The sequence below is a fragment of the Vulpes vulpes genome, unplaced genomic scaffold (genome assembly GCF_048418805.1).
Source record: "Vulpes vulpes isolate BD-2025 unplaced genomic scaffold, VulVul3 u000000641, whole genome shotgun sequence".
NCBI classification, from domain to species: domain Eukaryota; kingdom Metazoa; phylum Chordata; class Mammalia; order Carnivora; family Canidae; genus Vulpes; species Vulpes vulpes.
In genome coordinates, this window is record NW_027325782.1 from 73,232 (window position 1) to 98,273 (window position 25,042).

The window sequence follows — 25,042 nt, forward strand, 5'->3', positions numbered from 1 at the left end:
AATGGGAATCCAATGAAAAATTTGGTATCTGTTGTTTATTACACGAGGTTTAGAGAAGGATCCAGATAAATAGAAAACGGGGTACATTATAATTCTTTGTTATTTATGGCAACAAATTTTGATTACACTTACAAAAACGTTAGGAAATTTAGAAGTTTTTTTTTTTTTTTTTTTTTTTTTTTTTTTTTTTTTTTTACTTGAAAAAAACCTCTACAGTTACCTTCTTCAATTTCTCTGGAGTTGTTTCACAAGCTTTGGTAAACCTACATTGCTCACAGGACTTTTCCTATCAATAAACTCAGTGAATTCGTGGGTCAGAATTCCAGGACAACTTCTTCCACGTGTCTGGGCCTGATTGGGGGGGAACTTATTCCCGAGGAACTTATTCCCCGCACAGAGGCAGCCCCTGGGGCTACCCGCTGACAGCACAGGACACGGGCTGCGGCTCACCCCTTTAAGCCCAACCCAATTCCCTTGTTTTTGAAGAAGAATTTATTTATTCATGATAGACACACAGAGAAAGAGAGCGAGGCAGAGACCCGGCGGAGGCAGAAGCAGGCTCCATGCAGGGAGCCCCACGCGGGACTCCACCCCAGGGCTCCAGGGTCAGGCCCAGGCTGAAGGTGCCTCAACCGCTGGGCCACCCCGGCCGCCCCCAATTTCTTAAAAGCTGTGCCCGCATCCAGTCACCAGGACCTCTCAAGCTGCAGCTGGGCAGCCACGCAGGCGGGTTCTTCACTGACTCCGGAAGCATCTAAGCAGAAGTTTGGGGAGGTGGCAGGGGTCCCTGGGGCACGTTAAGATGCAACCCGCGCGGTTCACATCACTTTGAAAATAGCTTTGAAAAAAAAAAAAAAAGAGGGATGCCTGGGTGGTACAGCGGTTTAGAGCCTGTCTTTGGCCCAGGGCGCGATCCTGGAGACCCGGGATCGAATCCCACATCGGGCTCCCGGTGCATGGAGCCTGCTTCTCCCTCTGCCTGTGTCTCTGCTTCTCTCTCTCTCTCTCTGTGACTGTCATAAATAAATAAAAATTAAAAAAAAAAAAGAAAAAAAAAAGAAACAATCGCTTTGGCACTGACGAGCTAGGATCCTGGGCCGCTCAGTCCGCAGGCCTCGGGAGCGGGCGTCAAAGCAGGTTTTGCAGTCCTCTCGCCTCAGCTGCTGCCCGCGACCACAATTACAGGGGCCCGCCAGGACCCTTCGGAGCCCCACAACCCGGAAGTGCCTGACCACGCCTACCCACTGCGCCTGCGCGAGGCGCCCCCTCCAGCGATCAGGGAGACTGGCGCTGGGCGGGCTGAGAGGCTCGTCGCGCCTGCGCGGAAGGCCCCAGGGAGCAGCGTCGTTACTTTCCAAACGAGTGGCGGGAACCGTTGGAGGCTGTGCGGTCGCCGCCTGCCGGGTAGCAGCGCGCTCCCTCGTCCCTAGGCCTGGCCATGGCGCTGCAGCTGTCCCGCGAGCAAGGCATCACCCTGCGCGGGAGCGCGGACATCGTGGCCGAGTTCTTCTGCAAGTCCCGCTCCCGCAGGCCAGAGGGCGGGGAGAGCTGAGGCCCGGCGGCCCTGGAGGCCCGGGGCCACGGAGGCGGGGGCGGGGGTGGCGGTGGGGCGGCTCTGCTCCAGCGCCCGCCTGGCTGGAGAATCTAATCTAGGCGCCTTGCTCCTGGGGCAGCGGGAAGCCCAGGTGCTGCCCAGGCCTGCCTCGCGCCGGCCCCTCCCAGCAGCCTTGCTTTAAACTGCGGATCCCACAGGCTTCCCAGCCCGGCCGGCCGGCACCGCCCCGAGCGGGTGGAGCCCCAGTACATTTTGCACAGCCCATCCACCAAGCTTTGATTCCGGCACTGAGGGCGATGGACTGGATTTAGGAAACTCTGTCCTGGACCAGGCCATGTTTGCACCCTCTGATAGACTCTGGCAGGAGAAGAGGAGGGAAAAGTGAGGGAGAGGCTTGCTCTGGAGCATTGGACCGGTTAATCAGTCAATTGCTAATCCAGACACAAAAGCCTATTTGGACACCCTGTGATCACATAACCTGAATTGGGGCTTGCATTACCGTGAGCTTGTAGTTCTACTTTGACGCTAGGTTAATGCAGTTTGGCATTTTTCTTTCCGCATAAAAGCACGTATCGTGTTCTTTTGATTTAGAAGCAACATTTTTAAGGATTTTCAGTGGCACTTTTCACCTACTCTGCTTTCAGCGAGACACCCACAAACGCACATTTAGGCTTTTTCAGTTTGATGCCATGAATGAAACCGAAGCCACATCTAAATAGGTTTTATTTTCCAGAGTTACAAAGTGGAAATAACTTTGACATTCCTTTTGTTTTCAGCATTTGGCATCAACAGCATTTTATATCAGCGTGGCCACCTGAAACCTCTACCAGAGTGCAGAAATACGGATTCACCTTGCTTATAACAACAGATCCTGAGCTCATAAAATAACTCAGTAATGTAGTGGAACAAGTGAAAGGTATTTAATTGTTGAAAACCAATTTGAGTTTCGCAGGCCTTCTTGGACCCTACTTTCTGGCATCTTGGTGTTCATTTTTCAGCTCTATACAAAGAGGTGTAAAACACTGCAATCTCAAATATAGCGATTCTCCTTCGGAAGGAAGGAAATAATAAAGTGAAAGAAACTCCACTCTTCCCTACCACATTTTGAGTGGGTTAAATACGTTGATGTTAGGAATCTGATCTGGCTTCACAAAACAATCTCTATCAACTCTTTTTGAAGTGATTTTTGCAGTTCGTGTAGCCAGGTGGAACAAGTTGGAATTTTACATAACTATGATGATGTTTATTATTGGAGAGAAATCCACTATATATTTTTACATGACATATTTTCTTTTTTTTTTTTTAATTAATTTTTATTGGTGTTCAATTTACCAACATACAGAAAAACACCCAGTGCTCATCCCGTCAAGTGTCCACCTCAGTGCCCGTCACCCATTCCCCTCCAACACCCGCCCTCCTCCCCCTCCACCACCCCTAGTTCGTTTCCCCGAGTTAGGAGTCTTTATGTTCTGTCTCCCTTCCTGTTATTTCCCAACATTTCTTCTCCCTTCCTTTGTATTCCCTTTCACTATTATTCATATTCCCCAAATGAATGAGAACATACACTGTTTGTCCTTCTCCGACTGACTTGTTTCACTCAGCATAATACCCTCCAGTTCCATCCACGTTGAAGCAAATGGTGGGTATTTGTCGTTTCTAATTGCTGAGTAATATTCCATTGTATACATAAACCACATCTTCTTTATCCATTCATCTTTCGATGGACACCGAGGCTCCTTCCACAGTTTGGCTATTGTGGCCATTGCTGATAGAAACATCGGGGTGCAGGTGTCCCGACGTTTCATTGCATCTGAATCTTTGGGGTAAATCCCCAACAGTGCAATTGCTGGGTCGTAGGGCAGGTCTATTTTTAACTCTTTGAGGAACCTCCACACAGTTTTCCAGAGTGGCTGCACCAGTTCACATTCCCACCAACAGTGTAAGAGGGTTCCCTTTTCTCCCCATCCTCTCCATCATTTGTTGTTTCCTGCCTTGTTAATTTTCCCCATTCTCACTGGTGTGAGGTGGTATCTCATTGTGGTTTTGATTTGTATTTCCCTGATGGCAAGTGATGCAGAGCATTTTCTCATGTGCTTGTTGGCCATGTCCATGTCTTCCTCTGTGAGATTTCTCTTCATGTCTTTTGCCCATTTCATGATTGGATTGTTTGTTTCTTTGGTGTTGAGTTTAATAAGTTCTTTATAGATTTTGGAAACTAGCCCTTTATCTGATACGTCATTTGCAAATATCTTCTCCCATTCTGTAGGTTGTCTTTTAGTTTTGTTGACTGTATCCTTTGCTGTGCAAAAGCTTCTTATCTTGATGAAGTCCCAATAGTTCATTTTTGCTTTTGTTTCTTTTGCCTTTGTGGATGTATCTTGCAAGAAATTACTGTGGCCAAGTTCAAAAAGGGTGTTGCCTGTGTTCTCCTCTAGGATTTTGATGGACTCTTGTCTCACATTTAGATCTCTCATCCATTTTGAGTTTATCTTTGTGTATGGTGAAAGAGAGTGGTTCAGTTTCATTCTTCTGCATGTGGATGTCCAATTTTCCCAGCACCATTTATTGAAGAGACTGTCTTTCTTCCAATGGATAGTCTTTCCTCCTTTATCGAATATTAGATGACCATACATTTCAGGGTCCACTTCTGGGTTCTCTATTCTGTTCCATTGATCTATGTGTCTGTTTTTGTGCCAGTACCACACTGTCTTGATGACCACAGCTTTGTAGTACGACCTGAAATCTGGCATTGTGATGCCCCCAGCTATGGTTTTCTTTTTTAAAATTCCCCTGGCTATACGGGGTCTTTTCTGATTCCACACAAATCTTAAAATAATTTGTTCTAACTCTCTGAAGAAAGTCCATGGTATTTTGATAGGGATTGCATTAAACGTGTAAATTGCCCTGGGTAACATTGACATTTTCACAATATTAATTCTGCCAATCCATGAGCATGGAATATTTTTCCATCTCTTTGTGTCTTCCTCAATTTCTTTCAGAAGTGTTCTATAGTTTTTAGGGTATAGGTCTTTTACCTCTTTGGTTAGGTTTATTCCTAGGTATCTTATGCTTTTGGGTGCAATTGTAAATGGGATTGAGTCCTTAATTTCTCTTTCTTCAGTCTCATTGTTAGTGTATAGAAATGCCATTGATTTCTGGGCATTGATTTTGTATCCTGCCATGCTACCAAATTGCTGTATGAGTTCTAGCAATCTTGGGGTGGAGGCTTTTGGGTTTTCTATGTAGAGTATCATGTCATCGGCGAAGAGGGAGAGTTTGACTTCTTCTTTGCCAATTTGAATGCCTTTAATGTCTTTTTGTTGTCTGATTGCTGAGGCGAGGACTTCCAGAACTATGTTGAACAGCAGTGGTGAGAGTGGACATCCCTGTCTTGTTCCTGATCTTAGGGGAAAGGCTCCCAGTGCTTCCCCATTGAGAATGATATTTGCTGTGGGCTTTTCGTAGATGGCTTTTAAGATGTCGAGGAAAGTTCCCTCTATCCCAACACTCTGAAGGGTTTTGATCAGGAATGGATGCTGTATTTTGTCAAATGCTTTCTCTGCATCTAATGAGAGGATCATATGGTTCTTGGTTTTTCTCTTGCTGATATGATGAATCACATTGATGGTTTTACGAGTGTTGAACCAGCCTTGTGTCCCAGGGATAAATCCTACTTGGTCATGGTGAATAATTTTCTTAATGTGTTGTTGGATCCTATTGGCTAGTATCTTGTTGAGAATTTTTGCATCCATGTTCATCAGGGATATTGGTCTGTAATTCTCCTTTTTGGTGGGGTCTTTGTCTGGTTTCGGAATTAAGGTGATGCTGGCCTCGTAGAACGAATTTGGCAGTACTCCATCTTTTCTATCTTTCCAAACAGCTTTAGTAGAATAGGTATGATTTCTTCTTTAAACGTTTGATAGAATTCCCCTGGGAAGCCATCTGGCCCTGGACTCTTGTGTCTCGGGAGGTTTTTGATGACTGCTTCAATTTCCTCCCTGGTTATTGGCCTGTTCAGGTTTTCTATTTCTTCCTGCTCCAGTTTTGGTAGTTTGTGGCTTTCCAGGAATGCGTCCATTTCTTCTAGATTTCCTAATTTATTGGCGTACAGCTGTTCATAATATGTTTTTAAAATCGTTTGTATTTCCTTGGTGTTGGTAATGATCTCTCCTTTCTCATTCATGATTTTATTAATTTGAGTCTTCTCTCTCTTCTTTTTAATAAGGTTGGCTAATGGTTTATCTATCTTATTAATTCTTTCAAAGAACCAACTCCTGGTTCTGTTGATCTGTTCCACAGTTCTTTTGGTCTCGATATCATTGAGTTCTGCTCGAATTTTAATTAACTGTCTTCTTCTGCTGGGGGTGGGGTCTATTTGTTGCTTTTTCTCTAGTTCCTTTATGTGTAAGGTGAGCTTTGGAATTTGAGATCTTTCCAGTTTTTGAATGGATGCTTGTATTGCGATGTATTTCCCCCTCAGGACTGCTTTTGCTGCATCCCAAAGATTTTGAACGGTTGTATCTTCATTCTCATTAGTTTCCATGAATCTTTTTAATTCTTCCTTAATTTCCTGGTTGACCTTTTCATCTTTTAGCAGGATGGTCCTTAACCTCCACGTGTTTGTGGTCCTTCCATACTTCTTGTCGTGATTAAGTTCTAATTTCAAGGCATTATGGTCTGAGAATATACAGGGGACTATCCCGATCTTTTGGTATCGGTTCAGACCCGATTTGTGACCCAGTATGTGGTCTATTCTGGAGAAAGTTCCATGTGCACTTGAGAAGAATGTGTATTCAGTTGAGCTTGGATGTAAAGTTCTGTAGATATCTGTGAAATCCATCTGGTCCAGTGTATCATTTAAAGCTTTCGTTTCTTTGGAGATGTTGTGCTTAGAAGACCTATCCAGGGTAGAAAGAGCTAGATTGAAGTCACCAAGTATAAGTGTATTATTATCAAGGTATTTCTTCAGTTTGGTTATTAATTGGTTTAAATATTTGGCAGCTCCCACATTCGGGGCATATATATTGAGGATTGTTAAGTCCTCTTGTTGGATAGATCCTTTGAGTATGAGATAGTGTCCCTCTTCATCTCTCACTATAGTCTTTGGGGTAAATTTTAATTTATCTGATATAAGGATGGCAACCCCTGCTTTCTTTTGAGGACCATTTGAATGGTAAATGGTTCTCCAACCTCTTATTTTCAGGTTGTAGGTGTCCTTCTGTCTAAAATGAGTCTCTTGTAGACAGCAAATAGATGGGTCCTGCTTTTTTATCCAGTCTGAAACCCTGCGCCTTTTGATGGGGTCATTAAGCCCGTTCACGTTCAGAGTTACTACTGATAGATATGAGTTTAGTGTCATCATATCTATTCAGTCCTTGTTTTTGTGGATTGTTCCACTGAACTTCTTCTTAAAGGGGAATTTTAAGAGTCCCCCTTAAAATTTCTTGCAGAGCTGGTTTGGAGGTTACATATTCTTTCAGTTGCTGTCTGTCTTGGAAGCTCTTTATCTCTCCTTCCATTTTGAATGAAAGCCTTGCTGGATAAAGTATTCTTGGTTGCATGTTCTTTTCATTTAGGACCCTGAATATATCCTGCCAGCCCTTTCTGGCCTGCCAGGTCTCTGTGGAGAGGTCTGCTGTTACCCTAATATTCCTCCCCATAAAAGTCAGGGACTTTTTTTCTCTTGCTGCTTTAAGGATTTTCTCCTTATCTTTGGAATTTGCAAGCTTCACTATTAAATGTCGAGGTGTTGAACGGTTTTTGTTGATTTTAGGGGGGGATCTCTCTATTTCCTGGATCTGAATGCCTGTTTCCCTTCCCAGATTCGGAAAGTTTTCAGCTATGATTTGTTCAAATACATATTCTGGCCCTCTGTCCCTTTCGGCGCCCTCAGGAACCCCAATTAAACGTAGGTTTTTCTTCCTCAGGCTGTCATTTATTTCCCTTAATCTATCCTCATGGTCTTTTAATTGCTTGTCTCTTTTTTCCTCAGTTTCCCTCTTTGCCATCAACTTGTCTTCTATGTCACTCACTCGTTCTTCCACCTCGTTAACCCTCGTCGTTAGGACTTCTAGCTTGGATTGCATCTCATTTAATTGATTTTTAATTTCTGTCTGATTGGATCTAAATTCTGCAGTCATGAAGTCTCTTGAGTCCTTTATGGTTTTTTCTAGAGCCACCAGTAGCTGTAAAATAGTGCTTCTGAATTGGCTTTCTGACATTGAATTGTAATCCATATTTTGTAACTCTGTGGGAGAGTGGGCTGTTTCTGATTCTTTTTTTTGAGGTGAGGTTTTCCTTCTAGTCATTTTGCTCAGTGCAGAGTGGCCAAAAACAACGTGTATTGGGAAAAGGAGAAATTGAGAAGAGAGAAAGGAGGAAAGAAAAGAGAAAAAGAAAAACGAAAAAAGGAAGAAAAAAAGAGGAAAAAGAGAAAGAAAAAGAAGGGAAAAAAAGGCCAAGGGAAACAAATAAAATTCAAAAAGCAAAACAAAAACAAAAACAAAAAAAAAAAAAAACAAAAACAAACAAACAAACAAACAAAAACACAGGGAAGTATCTTCTGATTCTGTATACTTTAAGTCCCTTGACTTCCCCTGGAACTTGTCCGTCTAGTTGGTCTCTGGGGGACGGGCTTGTTGTGCTGATTTTCAGGTGTTAGCGCTTGGGGGAGCTGCTCTACCCCCTGCCTGGTGCAGGGCTCAGAGGGGCTTGTTTACCCCTTGAGGCCCCAGAAGAAACACCTGCAGTGGCAGCGGCCTGCTCTGGAGCCCTGGAGTCAGCTCCTGAAGTAACTACGGAGCTCTCCATCTGCTGGGGCCTGGATGCTCCGGGGTCGGGGCCGCTGATCTGCTCAGCTTGGGGCAGGAGCGTCCTTCCCATCCTGGACCCTCCTGGCCTCTGCCTGTCCCGGGAGGAGGCCGGATCCTGGGCTGTGTCCCTGGCGCCCTGTGCTCCTGGGCCTGTGCTGTTGGATTTGTGCTCCCACCACACAGCCGCCTCTCTGCGGAACTGTGGCCCTAGCCCCTGTGAGCTGCTCCCGGGTCGAGCTGTGTCTGCGCTGCAGCCCTTTTATGGAGCTCAGCACACTCTCCCCGGGGCGCAGTTGCTCTGGTAGTGTCCCACGGAGCCTGCGGGCATCCCCGCCTTTCTGGGGTCCTGCTCCAACTCCCTGCGAGGCCTTTCTGCCCAGGAAGATTGGTGAAGCTCCTGCTTCTCTTGGCCTGGGCTCTCCTGTCCTGGGGACACTCGCCCTGGCCTTCGCCTGGCTCCTTGCGGGGCCCCTCCCCCTTGGATGCCTTTTGTTTCTTTATTTCTTTTTTCCCCGTCTTCCTACCTTGATAGAAGTGCGAACTCTTCTCACTGTAGCATTCCAGCTGTTCTCTCTTTAAATCTCAGGCCGAATTCATAGATTTTCAGGATGATTTCAAGATTATCTAGGTAATTGGTGGGGACAGGTGATTTGGGGACCCTACTCTTCCGCCATCTTGCCCCTCCCCTGGAAAATGTTTAATAATAAAAACAACTTGATATAACATCTTCTTTGAAGCACTACAGAATTAGACATTTATGTATTCCTAAAAATGCCAAAATGATTATGCCAATTAAAGATCTTAGATACTAATTGTTATCTTTATTTTACAATATGCTGAATGTTTCCTGACTTGAAGCACTTGGCAGGTTTTCTGGTCATCTGTTATTTAATGACCTGATACTAAGATCAGCCTTAATCACTGGAATAATAAGTGAAATTATAATTGTTTTTTAAAAACTCCTTTTGAATGCATTCCTTAATTTGAGTTTTGAAGCATTTAATCAAACAAATAATCTTACCAGTGTTTTAAATAACTTGTTAAAACTTAAAATGAATCAACTCATTTGGTTTCTTCAGTAGCACACCCAGAGGAAAGTCTCAGAAGGCCATCCAGGATGAGATCCTCTCCGTAATCCGACAGATCACAGCTACCGTGACGTTTCTGCCGCTGTTGGAAGTCTCTTGTAAGTATTATATGACTTCATGATGGTTCAGATTTGTTGTGGAAAGATTAAGCTATTACTTTAAGAATTAACAGTTTTGTTGAGTTTTTTCTTAATTATCCATGTCATGGTATATAAGTGAGAAAAACGTCATGAATCTAAAGCGATGCTGGTTGTGTTTTATTTACAAGTGCCGAATAGGGAAAGAATGAAAGTTTTCATTCAGTACTCCTGAATATTTTGACGTAATTTCTTCCATTACTTTTATTTTATACACATTTCCTTGTATATAATTAAGACTTAGACAGGTATAACTGTGTCTTTCTTTTCTGGCTTAGTTACTCCTTCATTCATCAGATATACCCTAAATGCCTACTGTATGCCTTCCATGGTTCTGGGCATTGGGATACAGCGGTCACAAAACCAAGATGTTCTTTTTCTCTGGCTTAGATTCATGCTGTCTCGTGATCAATTATATACTTTCTGCAAATATCTTTAATGGCTTTTCTCTTTGAAGAAAAAAAAACAATCGAGTTTTTCATTAAGTAAAAAGGAGTACAGTATTTTCTGTACTAAAATTTCCATTGAAGAAAAGCAATTAGCTAATATAACTGATTAGAGATCAAGCCAAACTAGCTTTTCTGACATGATAGGTGGCTCACATGTGAGGGAGAGAGGAAGGATACTTGTACCTTTCAAAAACTAATTGTACTTTAATGATCTTATCCCCAATTTAGGTTCATTTGACCTACTGATTTATACAAAGATTTGGTTGTCCTTGAAAAATGGGAAGAGTCGGGACCACAGTTTATTACCAATTCTGAGGAAGTCTGTCTTCATTCATTTACTACTACTATCCACAAAGTAAATAGCATGGTGGCCTATAAAATTCCGACCAGTGACTGAGGATGAGATTAGGACAGTGATGTACTTGTAGTTCTCAGATGCGGTTTTCCTGAAACCAAGTCAACTATAGTTGATAAATTTTGTATCACTGGTTAATTTTTAGACTGGGGAAACTTAACATTATACATCTATTGAACTGTGCATAATTGTCCCATTTTTTGTTACCTGTATGACTTGATACAGGGTTGGCATAAATTATTGCACATTGTTCAAAAGGGAACTAGCAGATCACATCAGCATTGTTGTCAATTCCTTGAAAGTGGTAACTGTAGATGGATAACTTTTGCCATAAAACTAAATGCCTTCTTAAATCAGACCTTTTGGTCAAGGACTTTGCCTCTGGATTATAGGTAGGGAGATATTAAATGTAAAATACAGCAACAGAAGTATGAATATTGAGAGTCTTTGTTTAGATTCTGAAATTATCTAATGACAACCTGCAAGTAATGAAACATTGCTCATAATAGGTCTCTGCCATTTATTTCATTTGTATATTTTCCATATTGAAAACACTTCCAATTATTTGATTTTGATTTGTTGTAGAACTCGAACCTACAAAGCTATGTGTATTGCCACTGTTTAAATTCCTGTGATACAGAACTCTTAATTTTTTTGTTTTATAAAATCAAGCTTTAAATGATGATGAAATAAAGTTAAATATGTATGTTTAAAATTTGTCTTAAATATGTTTATATTGGTGTGGTATTAACACATATAATAGAATGGATTCAGTATAGCAAATAATATCTTGTGCCTACTGAGGCCTAAGGATACCAACTTGAATAAATCTGGAGGTACTTTCAATTTAACGAACAAGCTTTGATTATATCCCTTTAATCTTATAACCTTAGACTTAAAATAAGCATCATTCTCTGTATAAAATAATACATGTCATTTGGAATTAATTCATTTTAGCATATAGTGGACTGGAGAACTTTTCTATCCTCTTAGCTTTATTGCCAGCCTAGTTTTCCTTATTTTTTAAGGGTCAGTTTAAGGCAAACTTCTGACATCTTTTCTAATCTCTATTCTAAATGTTACCTTGTTTTGTAATTAAGTGCTTAGTATCAGACACCGTTCTAAGCTTTTTATATGAATTAACTCATTAACCTTCACTATAAAGTAAAAACACATAGCCTGTATCACTCATTCAGAAATGACAAAGTGAGCACCTGTTAAAGTTCCAAGTATTAGGATGAATGAAACAAAGTCTTGGTCTTTCTGAAGCTTGAGATATGGAGAGGAAAATAGATGGCAAGCTTCCAGGCAGTTACTACACAGGTTTATCTCATTATGTATTTGTTTTTTCACCTGAGTAATCTAATCTCTTTGATCCAGTTGCCTGCTTGTTAAGAATAAAAGGCAATTCTCTCATTGCAAGACAAATAAGTGCCAGTATTTGATGACAGGTATAGTGAATGCTATTGTGAAAGCCCATTGCCTGGAGAATTGTTGAAGCTATCTAATTGAGGTCCACCCACATATGTCCTTTTCCTGAATAAGAAAAGCAGTTCTGCAGAAAGGAAAATGATGTTGAATTAAGGTGTGGTCAAGAGTCTGGTTTTCCAAACATGAGGTATGTTACAAAGTGGACACTAGTAAGATTAAAGCATTTAAATTCTGTGCTGTTTGTAACCTCTAAACATGAAACATTAGGTTGAGACGGAAAGCAGAACTGGAAGTTCAGTAAAAATATGAAGAGTTAAAAAATCTGGTCCTACTTTTGGGACAAAAGTTTGAAATTCTTTTTAGAAAGCAGTAACTGCTTTAGGAAACACTAAATGCCTCTGCTAAATAACCAGAAATAATGTGGTCATTCCCTGAAAAATATTCACCAGTAGCAACTTTCTTAATAGATCACGGACAATACTTAAATTTCTGTCAGTTGTTTTTATTCGCCAAATTAAAAAGTCCTAATATTACCACTTATACTTCGTGGCTTATACCACTACTGACTCCTACTAGTACATATATTAGAGTTGAGAGGGAGCCAAGCTACAAGCTTTATTGGCAAAGCTCAACCAGAAAAGCTTTAGCCTATGGCTCCATCTAAACTTGTCCTGCCCTCTTTTCCTATACCTTGAAGTCCACCTTAAGAGGAAGATATTTAAATCAACAGATGTAAGAATTGCAAATGACCTATGAACAGTGGGTATTATATGTAAGTGATGAATCACTAAATTATACTCCTGAAACCAATATTACACTATATGTTAATTAAAATTTAAATAAATGTTTGGAAGAAAAAAAAAAGCCCTACATGACTTCCACACCATGTTATACAGTGAACCCAAGATTCTAAGAGAACCTAATGGGCCTGCCCTGGACTCTTGACTTAGTTTTGCTTACCATAGGTAGAGGAATGGAAACATGTTCCGACTGGGCCTATCCGGGTCTGAAATAGAGCCCCAGAAGGGACTGAACCACACGTCTCCAGGAATCTTCTCCCAGTGTCATCAATTGGAGAGAGGAGTCAAGCTTCCATGGGAATTCACACAGAGGTGTGTAATAGTCTCATGTATTAATTGGCTTTTGCACAAACAACCATAGAATAACAATTTTTTCCCGTGTAGTCTGTGGGTTATCTGGAGTGCTTGTCTTCTTCTTTGCCCCTGCAAATCTGCAGGGCACGTGTCTCCTTCTATTATTGAAGGGGCAATGGCTCACCAGGACTCCTAAAGCTTATCTTCAGAACTTTCACACTGACATTTTTGCCCATATTCCACTGATGCAGGTAAGTCTTAAGGCTAAGCCAAACTTCAATGGGGCCAGAAAGTACACTCTTCCCATGGACGTGGGGAGAGGGCTGTGCGAAAATCTGATGAAAGTGATAGAAAGATCAGGATACCTAAATAATGCTACCCTGTAACTCGTTTTCCATCAGATGTCACTAATGCTACAATATTCAAATTAAGGTGAACTTTTAACTTTAGTATTCAGCCTTTCCTATTCGAAATTAACATTGGGATTTCTGGCTACAAAGATATAAAGACATCAGAGGAAGAAAACACAGCACGTGTATTGGCTAGGTAATTTTTCATTTAATTTTCCTGCTTTAGTGCACAAGTAGAATTGCAGGATCAATGGACACACAAACAGCTCTACATTTTTTAAACTTTAGGTGGTCTCTTCTGTCCATGATCAAGAAGCTCATTTGGCTCCTCAGCAAGCACATCAAGAGAAGTGTGTATTCACCTTTCCTAATGGCTCCTACCCTTTTACATCCTTTTAGCAATTGAATGTCCATAACACATTACTTTCCATTTACTGTATTTACAAAACTCCAGGTTTCTTTGGGAGCGTTGTAATTACACTGTCCTCGGATGACTTTAACCAATTAATGGCAGGAACCAAAAGACAGAGGACTGAATCCTGTAAGTTATCTATATCGTTCAAAGAATAAATCAAGTGTGAATTTGTGAACCGTTGTGCAACACTTTCCCAACCAGTCAAAAGAATTGTTCATTAAATAACCTTTTACTCTTTAGGGAATTAATTTTTGGCTAAAGTTGTAAATAATAATATCTTCATCTTTTTATTAAATATGTAAAGCTCTGTTTTAAGTTATTTTTGTACAATGTAACCATGATAAAAACTTGTGTGTTGGAATAACTATGGAATAGAAATGCTGCTAAATTTCAAATTTTATTAGTTACACCTTCTTAGAGCAGATCTTTGTTTTTTATTTATTTTTTATTTATTTTTTACTGGAGTTCAATTTGCCAACATAGAGCATAACACCCAGTCCTCATGCCTTCAAGTGTCCCCCTCAGTGCCCGTCACCTAGTCACCCCATCCCCCCACCCACCTCCCCTTCCACTACCCCTTGTTCATTTCCCAGATTTAGGAGTCTCTAAGAGCAACTCTTTAAAGATCTTTCCATTCTTCATGAATATGGCTTTGAAAGCCAGCAGCATTAACTGATGTTTATTTTTAAAAAATCTCGTTGGGAAATCTACTTAATCTTCATTAGAGTTGACAGTCCTCTTCCAATCTGGCAAAAACATGGTAGCCTTAGCAACAAAACTATCAGAAAAAGCTTAGAGAGGAAAATGTCAAGAGTTGACCCTCTGATTACAAAAGTCAGTTTATGTTACCATTTCACCTATTTTTGTGCTCTTACCATTTGATCTATTTTTATACTAGAGAAACATAATTTTCATTTATTTGTATAAATTCCATTCATCTGTGTTTATCTGCACCATTTTGCTAGGCAAGCTTGTTTGCACAAAGGAACACATGACATCAAAATCTTTATTGTTTTGGCATTTTATCTGTGCTAACAAAAGCCTCTGATTATAGGCACGACCACACATACTCCACTATCCATGCAAGGGAAAGATCTCAAACCTCTTCCAAAACTATCTAGTTATGGACATACCCAGTGGATACCTAGACATGGATCTGAATTTCTTTCTGAACGGCAGTGTCACTGACTCACATGCATTATTACTTAATCCTCACAGCAAATCTAGAGGGGTTATTCCCATTTTACACGTATAAAACCTGAGACTCAGGAAGGCCAGGTAATTTGCTGAACTTCAGACATCCAGGATCTAGCCCCAGGCCTGACCCTAAACCAATATTCTTTCTCATTGTTTTTCAGAAACTCGGCAACAGCGGAAGGTGCCCTGCTCCAGCTGCAGGGACTCAGCCAGAAAGACTGGAATACTACATGACTGTACCTGCAAGTTGGGGAAGGAGAACTCAACACTATTTGAGTATTGAGTTGCATTCATTTTTTAAAAAACACTTTTTCAAAATAAGCTATCATTAAATGTTTATATATACATAGTATTTTTGCTGTATAATAGCAGCATGCATTTTCTTCCATCAATGTTTTCTTCTCTCATTCTTTCACTTGTTTATGTAACTACATGCTGTGTTGGAATTTGGGCTTCTTTACGGGTTGGAACCAGTTCGAGAAAGGGGACACAGCAGGCAATTGAAATGTATGTTATCATCCAAATTATAGGGTTCCCTAGTAAAGCTGGGTAGAGGCTTAGACGTCATGCAAAAACAGGGTTTGCTACTGCATCTCCATAAACAAGCCATGGGATGGCCAGACAACTGCAGTTGTCCTCACTCAAGCCCACTCCAATAGGGGACCAAGAAACTCTTTAAGTACAAAAGCTCTACACAGCTTCTATAGGTCTTAAAAAGGTCTGCTCTACGTTGCTTGGGATGGTGTGAGAAAGTGAAGAGAGCGACCCCAAATCTCTTCTCCAACACCATGTTGTGTCATCAGGATTGGAGTCGAATCCTGAAGAGGGGAATAACACGCATCCCTCCTAATGCTTGCCAGCTTTTTAATTTTTTAAATATATTACATTGTGGATTCCACTGGCATCATGTGAGTTGTTTTAAGTAGGCATACTCCCAGGCATTTTTTTTTCAGTTTTATTAATTATGTATGCATTTTCATCTGTAGTCAGAAAGATACCTGTTTTTTTTTTCCTAACATGTTTTAACACATATTACCCTGAGCAAAGATTGTAAAGTCCATGCTGAATACTTAAAAACATGTATTTGTAGAAAAGTCATGAAGGCGGTGTACGCATGATGGAAGGCTGAGAAACAATGTCATAACCCTTTGTACTCAGGCATCAGAAGGGGACCAGGCAGCTGTCCCTCTCAGCCGAGTGGTGCATGCTCACAGTGCTGCTGTGCTCACACAGACCCCATGTCTGCTTCTCCCTACACAGAGTCCTTCTGGGACTTCTTGAAGGGCATTTTGCTTTTTGCCCATAAAAGACTAGCACCATGAGTCAGATAGTACTAAGCTGAAAGTTCACTCTCTAATTCTATTTCTTATCACTAATTATGCCCAGTCATGTTGTCCAAAATAGCTCACCAGATTTTATGAAATGAATACAGAGAACTATATCAATATGAAAATGTCCCAAATTTGAACAATATGAAACTGATTTTTGTTACTCAACTTCCCCACAAACTAAATCCCCTTGCAAGGAAAAGCTCATGGAGCTTTTATTTAAAGTCCAAATGCTCTCACTCTCCATTTTATACAATTGGCTCAGTGTAAGCCAGAGGCTTTTACTTAGAGCCGAGGTTCCTATAGCTGCAGCTGTGTCCTGGGATTTCACAGGAATGAGTATAGCTTCTTCAGCCTCTTCAAAGTTGCTTCAAATCTCTAATTAGTTCTAGTCTCCAAGGGGTCAGCAGTCACAAAAGAAACTGTCCACTATAGAAGTTGTCACAAACAAAACTGTGGTACCCCAATTAAGTGACTATGTAATGTCATCTGATACTGCTATCGGAGCACAGCAGATAACTTAGTAGCACCTATGCTGGAGACAGCGAGGACCTGGTCTAGGTCCGGTGGCAAGCCAGCCAGCTGCACCAGCACTGAATCCATGGCCTGTGAATCTGTATGACTGAGCAGAAAGTGCCCATCAATAGTTGTGCTTCCCCATGTTTAATATAGGTATTCCTTTGCTTTTGCTGTTGTTTTGTTTTGGTGATGTGTGCAGTGGTCTCCCATATATATTACCTACTTTCTCTCAGAGAGTGACATTTGAGACATTATTGCCTTCTTCAAAAATGTAGATAGGTATTCTGGTTTCTTCATTTCCTTGTGTCTTGTGTCTCGTGTTTTGGCTACTTTGGTACAAGATTGTGAGACCAGAAGTCTAGAGAGAATTTCTCCTCTCACATTCTCCCAAGTCTGTTCTCTCTAGGACAGGGAAGTACACTCTCCTCTTAAAATGCATGAGGAATGGGATAATGAACATCATCCTACTCCCTTAGTGCTATGTTTTACTAGTATATGAAGTTTTATTTTTTCTGAAAATGATAATTGTCATCTCTCTTCCATAGATGTTTCATTCCTACCTAGGCAGGTTGAGTTCGGCCAGGCAAAGCAGTAGTTGGATAGAATCAAGATTCTAAGAAAATAAAATACTGTGATCACAGTAAGAGGCAATGAGTCAAGATTAGTCTTTTGTCAAGAAGTAAAAGAAGGATAACAAAGTTTAGCAAAACTTTAAAGAGGATCTAGATATCACAGATTAAAGTAGTCAAAAGTTAGTATTCCAAAGAGTTGCACATTGAAAAGATAGAACCCAAGCACAAAACAAAAATATTCCAAAAAACTTAAATTCAGGACAGAAACTTTTTTTTAGAAGCTTTTTAAAAATTTTTATTTATTTATGAGAGAGAGGGAGAGAGAGAGAGAGAGAGAGAGAGGCAGACACAGGCAGAGGGAGAAGCAGGCTCCGTGCACTGGGAGCCCGACGTGGGACTCGATCCCAGGTCTCCAGGATCATGCCCAGGGCCAATGGCAGGCGCTAAACCGCTGCACCACCCAGGGATCCCCAGGACAGGAACTTTTCTAGTCTCTTATTCCTTCCTGCCTCCATAGGATTGGACTACTGGTGTGAGGAGAGAGATTGCAGATGGGAAGGAAGTGGTGCCAAGAGCTGCAGCTGCAAAAAGTCGAGTTGGTTTTGTTTCTTCTAACTTTTAAACTTAAATTTAATACATACACATGTTTTAAAAATCAAGCAGTAGAGAATGATACCAAGAGAAAAGTAAATTCTCAGCCTGAACTTGTTCCCCGACTTATTTCCAGCTCCCTGTTTTTAAGTACTTTCTGTTCTCCTGGTGGTTATCACAGTACCCCTGAAATATGTGTTAATACTTGATTTCTCCTTTTATCTTGTTTATCAACCTTAGATAGCATCTATTGGAAGATGAGAAACTTATTTCTTTGATCCATCCATGTCTACATTTTTCCAGTTACATTGCTTTGATATTTCTGGTGATTATCATTTTAAAGAGTATATTTAAACTCTATTTTGTTACATCAATTTTACACGGTATATAATTGATTTCTTGCTATATAAATAAATAGGTGAGAAAAATCTGTGACATTATCTTCCATATCTCTCTGCTGCTTTAATATTCAGACTTCCAGTATTTCATATTATCAGTGTTAATATTAGTCAGATTCTCTTTTACACTTGTTGTCTTCCAAGCTTTGTTTGTATGTTGATTCTACCAATTAAAATAGCTTTTCTGTTATTCCAATGATTAATTTTCTCCTTACTGAAGGACTAAATAGGTCTAGTTATTGAGGAAAAAAAAGGGTAACCTTAGGTCAGGAAAACTGAAAGATGAATGTTCCAAGTGTCAAGGTCAAATAGGATTCCTTGAACTCAATCTTCAAGACTTTCTATTCAATTTGGTCGATGATACCTTTAATATACAAGAAATATTTATCTGCCTTTGTTCTTATTTTGTAGCCACCTCTTTTTTGGCTTCTTGACTCTAAAGATGTTTGTTGGTTTTGTTTTCTTAATTTTTTTTTCCGTTCTCTTGTTTTTCTCAGGAGTCTACTGTTATAATATCTGTTCCACTTGCACCTTTTTTTTTTTTTTTTTTTGGTTTATTCTAAATTTTCTGGGTCTTTTTCCCAAATATGCGAGTGATGAAAAAGGTTCATCAGCGCTGGTAGCATGATTTTCCACTGTGGTATTAGACCTTTTTCTTGAATGAAAAATGGATGGCAGGGTCTTTGTACATATAAGCTAGTAGTACTGTTTTAGGGTACATTTCGGTATTTTGTTCATCATGTATTTTTTGAAAATTGACTTCTAAAAATATTACATTAAAATATCATATCTTCTTTACTTAGTTTTTTGGTGCATCTCAAATTTTGTGTGCCTGGTTTCACTCACTGCAGTATCTCTATCTGCTTTGGAACAAGGACCTGGAAGGTTAAAAGTAATTTCCAGATATGGTCAGTAGAGGGCAGCAAAGGGTAGTGGCGTGAACACTCAACTGCCAAGGCCTGGGCTTCCCTTTTTTCCCTCTTTATAGAGATCAATTAGTGGTAGTAGAAAATCCAGAGTGCCAGAATCAGGATAGAAATTACTCATAATACTGATCCAGGATGGGTATCAAGCTTAGAAGGCAGTGGAAATGTTTAGCCACAAATTCATAGCCTGGTATCTATCAAAGAGATGTGAACCACTGGACATTAGGAGGGGAATCATTAGACTTTCACAGTCCTGACTCTTACTCCCAGCCTGTCTAAAACCTAAGATCTGGTTCTGTAAAGTATCAGGAGTCTCCTACCCACATTGAGAGCTGATGCAAATTTCCTGTCATTATCTGATACGTCATTTGCAAATATCTTTTCCCACTCTGTAGGTTGTCTTTTAGTTTTGTTGACTGTATCCTTTGCTGTGCAAAAGCTTCTTATCTTGATGAAGTCCCAACAGTTCATTTCTGCTTTTGTTTCTTTTGCCTTCGTGGATGTATCTTGCAAGAAGCCACTGTGGCCGAGTTCAAAAAGGGTGTTGCCTGTGTTCTCCTCTAGGATTTTGATGGAATCTTGTCTCACATTTAGATCTTTCATTCATTTTGAGTTTATCTTTGTGTATGGTACAAGAGATTGGTCTAGTTTCATTCTTCTGCTTGTGGATGTCCAATTTTCCCAGCACCATTAATTGAAGAGACTGTCTTTCTTCCAGTGGATAGTCTTTCCTCCTTTATCGAATATTAGTTGAACATAAAGTTGAGGGTCCACTTCTAGATTCTCTATTCTGTTCCATTGATCTATGTGTCTGTTTTTGTGCCAGTACCACACTGTCTTGATGACCACAGCTTTGTAGTACAACCTGAGAATTCTCACAGAGGAAGAGATAGACATGGCCAACAAGCACATGAGAAAATGCTCTGCATCACTCGCCATCAGGGAAATACAATCAAAACCACAGTGAGATACCACCTCACACCAGTGAGAATGGGGAAAATTAACAAGGCAGGAAACCACAAATGTTGGAGAGGATGAGGAGAAAGGGGAACCCTCTTACACTGTTGGTGGGAATGTGAAATGGTGAAGCCACTCTGGAAAACTGTGTGGAGGTTCCTCAAAGAGTTAAAAATAGACCTGCCCTACGACCCAGCAATTGCGCTGCTGGGATTTACCTCAAAGATGCAGATGGAATGAAATGCCGGGACACCTGCACCCCGATGTTTCTAGCAGCAATGTCCACAATAGCCAAACTGTGGAAGGAGCCTCGGTGTCCATCGAAAGATGAATGGATAAAGAAGATGTGGTTTATATATACAATGGAATACTACTCAGCCATTAGAAATGACAGATACCCACCATTTGCTTCGACGTGGATGGAACTGGAGGGTATTATGCTGAGTGAAATAAGTCAATTGGAGAAGGACAAACATTGTATGGTCTCATTCATTTGGGGAATATAAATAACAGTGAAAGGGACTAGGATGGAACGGAGTAGAAATGGGTAGGAAATATCAGAAAGGGAGGCAGAACATGAAGACTCCTAACCCTGGGAAATGAATAGGGGTGGTGGAAGGGGAGGTGGTCGGGGGGTGGGGGTGACTCGGTGGTGGGCACTGAGGGGGGCACTTGACAGGATGAGCACTGGGTGTTATTCTGTATGTTGGCAAATTGAACACCAATAAAAATAAATTTATTTAAAAAAAGAAATGAAAGAGGAGAAATAACAAACAATACCACAAAAATATAAAGGATTTTAAGAGAATATTATGAAAAAATTATATGCAAAGTCATTGGGCAACCTAGAAGAAATGGATAAATTCCTAGAAACATATAACGTCTCAATGCTGAGTTGGGAAAAAATACAAAATTTGAAAGACTGATTATCAGCAGTGAAATCAAATCAGTAATAAAAAAACTCCCAAGAAAACAAAAGTACAGGACCAGATGGCTTCATAGGTAAATTTCAGCAAACATGTAGGGACGCCTGGGTGGTTCAACAGTTGATCATCTGCCTTTAGGTTGTGATCCTAGAGTCCTGGGATTGAGGCCTACATCGGGCTCCTTGAGTAGATCTTGCTTCTCCTTCTGCCTCTGTCTCTGCCTCTGTCTTTTTCTGTCATGGATAAATAAATAAAATACTTAAAATTTTTTTTTACCAAACATATAAAGAAGAGTTAACACCTACTTTTCTCAAACTACTTCAAAAAACAAAGAATGAAAGCTTCTATGTATTCTGTGAAGGCAGCATTACCCTGATATCAAAACCAGATGAAGACACTACAGAGAGAGAGAGAGAGAGAAAGAGAGAGAGAGAGAGAGAGAACTACAGGCCAATATCTCTGATTAACATACATGCAAAAATCCTCAACAAAGTATTAGCCAACCAAATCCACCAATACATTAAAAAAGTCATTTACCATGATCAAGTGGGATTTATTCTTAGTATGCAAATGTGATTCAATATTCACAAATCCATTAACATAATACATCTCATCAACAAGAGAAGGGTAAAAACGATGATCATTTTAATAGGTGCAGAAAAGCATTTAAAAGTACAACATCCATTCATGATACAAACTCAACAAAGTAGGTTTAGAGGGAACATACCTCAACAGAATGAAGACCATATGTGAAAAAACTACAGCTAATGTCATACTCAATGGTGAAAAAGTGAGAGCTTTTCCCCAAGGTCAAGAACAAAACAAGGATTTCCACTCTCACTACTTTTATTTAGCATAGTACTGGAAGTCCTAGCCCCAGCAATCAGACAAGAAAAAGCAATAAATGGCATCCAAATGGGTAAGGAAGATGTAAAACTTTCACTATTTGCAAGTGCCATGATACTATATGTAGAAAACCCTCAGGATTCTACCAGAAACGGACTAGAACTGATAAATGAGTTCAGGAAAGTCACAGGATACAAACCAATATACAGAAATCCACTGCATTTCTATACACTAATAATGAAGAGCAAAAAAAGAAATTAAGAAACAGTCCCATTAACAATTGTACCAAAAATAATAAGATACCTAGAAATAAGCTTAAACAAGGAAGTGAAAGACCTATATATCTATATACACACTGAAAAACTATAAAACATTGGTGAAAAAAATTGAAGACAACACAAATGGAAAAATATTCCATGCTTATTGATGAGAGAACAAGTATTAATAAAATGTTCCATACTCAAAATGATCTACAGATTTGATGGAATCCCTATCAAAGTACTAATAGTATTTTTCGCAGAACTAAAACAAGTAATTCGTAAGGATGTATGGAACCACAAAAGACCCCAAATAGCCAAAGCAATCTTGAAAAAGAAAAAAACTGGAGGTATCACAGTCCCAGATTACAAGATATATTACAAAGCTGTAATAATCAAAACAGTATGGTATTGACAAAAATGGACAATAGATCAATAATACGGTATTATGGGCATAAAGATCACCTTACAGTATCTCTTCTATTTGATATTTAGGGTGAAAACATAGGTGTTCGGTGAAATAGATGAAAACAGACCCGGGCAGCCCAGGTGGCTCAGTGGTTTAGCGCTGCCTTCAGCCCAGGGCATGATCCTGGAGACCCAGGATGGAGTCCCACGTCAGGCTCCCTGCATGGAGCCTGCTTCTCCCTCTGCCTGTGTCTCTGCCTCTCTCTCTCTCTCTCTCATTCTGTGTCTCTCATGAATAAATACATAAATAAAGTCTTGAAAAAAGAAAACAGACCCCATCATTATTATTCTCTTTAGAGCTCATTCATCAAATTAAAATAAATCACAATGGTATTATGGAAGAAATTAAGCTTTATTACTGCAAAGGTAACTGTGACATGGTAAAAGAAAGCTCCCTTTAGCTTTCTCAGGCAAACTTTTCTCTGCTTTACTACAAGGAGAAGATGCTATCAAAAACTGTATCTTTCTCAATTAATTCCTTAAAACCAGTGACTCACCATCCTGGTTACATGTAAGAATCACTCAAAGAGCTTTTTCCATATCTGATGAATCAGAAGCTCTGGGGGAGGCAGTTTCAGAATGAGTGCCTGAAAAGCCTCCCAAGTGAGTCTGATGCATATCAGAATTGATCAACAGGACGAGATTCTAAAAGGAGAGAAGTTTTCCTGGCCTCTAAATCTCTAACCTCTCTGAAGGGAGACGCAGAGAATGGGACATATTCTGAGAATTGGGGAAGGTGCAGAGAGAAATCTGCCTATATTTTTTTTACCTGAAATAGATTATTTTTTACCTGAAATAGATTTTGACAGGTGCTTGATGGGAGGCCAGAAAGTGTTGCCCAATGAGCCTCCATGGTTCTGAATACAGTCAAGCATGGCCAGACTAGCACTTGTCCTTTAAAAGTGGTGAGAAGGGGCGCCTGGTGGCTTACTTGGTTAAGTTTCTGACTCTTGATTTCCGCTCAGGGTTATGATCTCAGGATCATGAGAGAGAGCCCCAGGTCAGACTCCATACTCAGCACCATTTGTGCTTCTCTCTCTCTCTCTCTCTCTCTCTCTCTCTCTCTCTCTTTCTTTCTCTGCTCCCCCTCTTGTGCCCATGCACTGTCTCTTTCTCTCTCTCTCTCTCTCAAATACATAAAATAGTTATTCTGTATGTTGGTAAATTGAACACCAATAAAAAATCAACTTATTTTAAAAAATAAATAATAAAAATTTAATAAAAGTGGTTTGAAGCCTGGAGGCCACTATCTACATGCCACTTCTGTGTTAGTTTGGTTTTAAGATGAGAAGCCTTAATAAAGTCTAAAAGGACTACCAGGACTTGTGCTCTCACCTCTACCTAATTTACAGGCCGATTTCACTCTCCTGTACCTTCTGCCTGTGTCTCCAATCCAGCAAAGTCTTCCATGTTTCTGAAACATCAGTTAGTCACATTCTGTCCCTTCAACTGACAAATGTATCTTCCCTCCCTTGCCCCTTTCTTCCTCTTTCTCTCTTCTGTGTAGTCCCAAGTCATTCTTTAAAGGTCATTTCAAATGAGCTCGTCAAAGAAGTCTTCCTCTCCATAATTGAAATCAGGTGTCAAGTCCCTCTCTAAATTTCTCATCTCACTCTTTAATTTTCCTCTGCAGTACTTTCCAGAGGCTGTGTTAGGCAGTTCTTGATGGCATTCTCTGTTTAATATCTGTCTTCCCCCCTCCTCACTTAAATCCTGGTTTTGTGAGACTTGGGCCTGGCTCCCTGTTGCCCAGACCTATCAAGTGCCTTTCTCCTAGTACAGGTTCAAACACTATCCGTTGAATGAATAAAGTAAATAAGACAAAGACTATTTTATGTCATGCCTTTTCCCCTGTCCATCCCTGCCAGAAAACTATTTCATTCACTTGTTCAATACAGAATTTTTTGATTCCTCTGATGCGTCAATGTTTGTGAGAATTTAATGATAAAGCAGACATAGACTCCTTCCTTGAGGTCCCTAGAGTCTAGTGGGGCATAAAAGATAGGTTTTCACATGCCTGTTACAGGAGCCTGTAAGAGAAACCACAAACTTTGTCTGTAGGATCAAATTTCAGTCCTCCACAGTTGTCAAAGAAAGACACTGTCCATGTGGGAAGAGTGGGGGTGGGGGGTCCTCACAGGAAGCTGCGTGACCTCCTGAGTCACCTGGATTTGAATCCTTCATGTTACGTCACGGCTGCTTGGATTCAGAGCCCAACCTGTATGCGCAGGAGCCTCATCATCTGTAAAATCATCAGTTTCCTAGTGGAAAGGGAACACTGTCTTCATGTAACATGTTTTTAACAGGCTCCTGTAGGTGCTTGGACACTGAAGGAGATGTCCAGGTGGCAAATCAATGGTTAGTATCACTA

At 40.4% G+C, this 25,042-nt stretch overlaps 1 protein-coding gene across 1 annotated transcript in view; it reads left to right on the top strand.

Moving 5' to 3' along the window:
• Positions 1–14,449: 14,449 nt before the first annotated feature.
• The window catches only part of LOC140597330 (rho GTPase-activating protein 20-like), a 37,028-nt gene continuing 26,435 nt past the window's right edge, over positions 14,450–25,042 (top strand). Inside the window, exons 1-2 of the mRNA XM_072745549.1 lie at positions 14,450–14,964; positions 15,045–15,159. The gene's annotated coding sequence lies outside the window, so the exon portion shown is untranslated. The remainder of the gene's footprint in view (positions 14,965–15,044; positions 15,160–25,042) is intronic.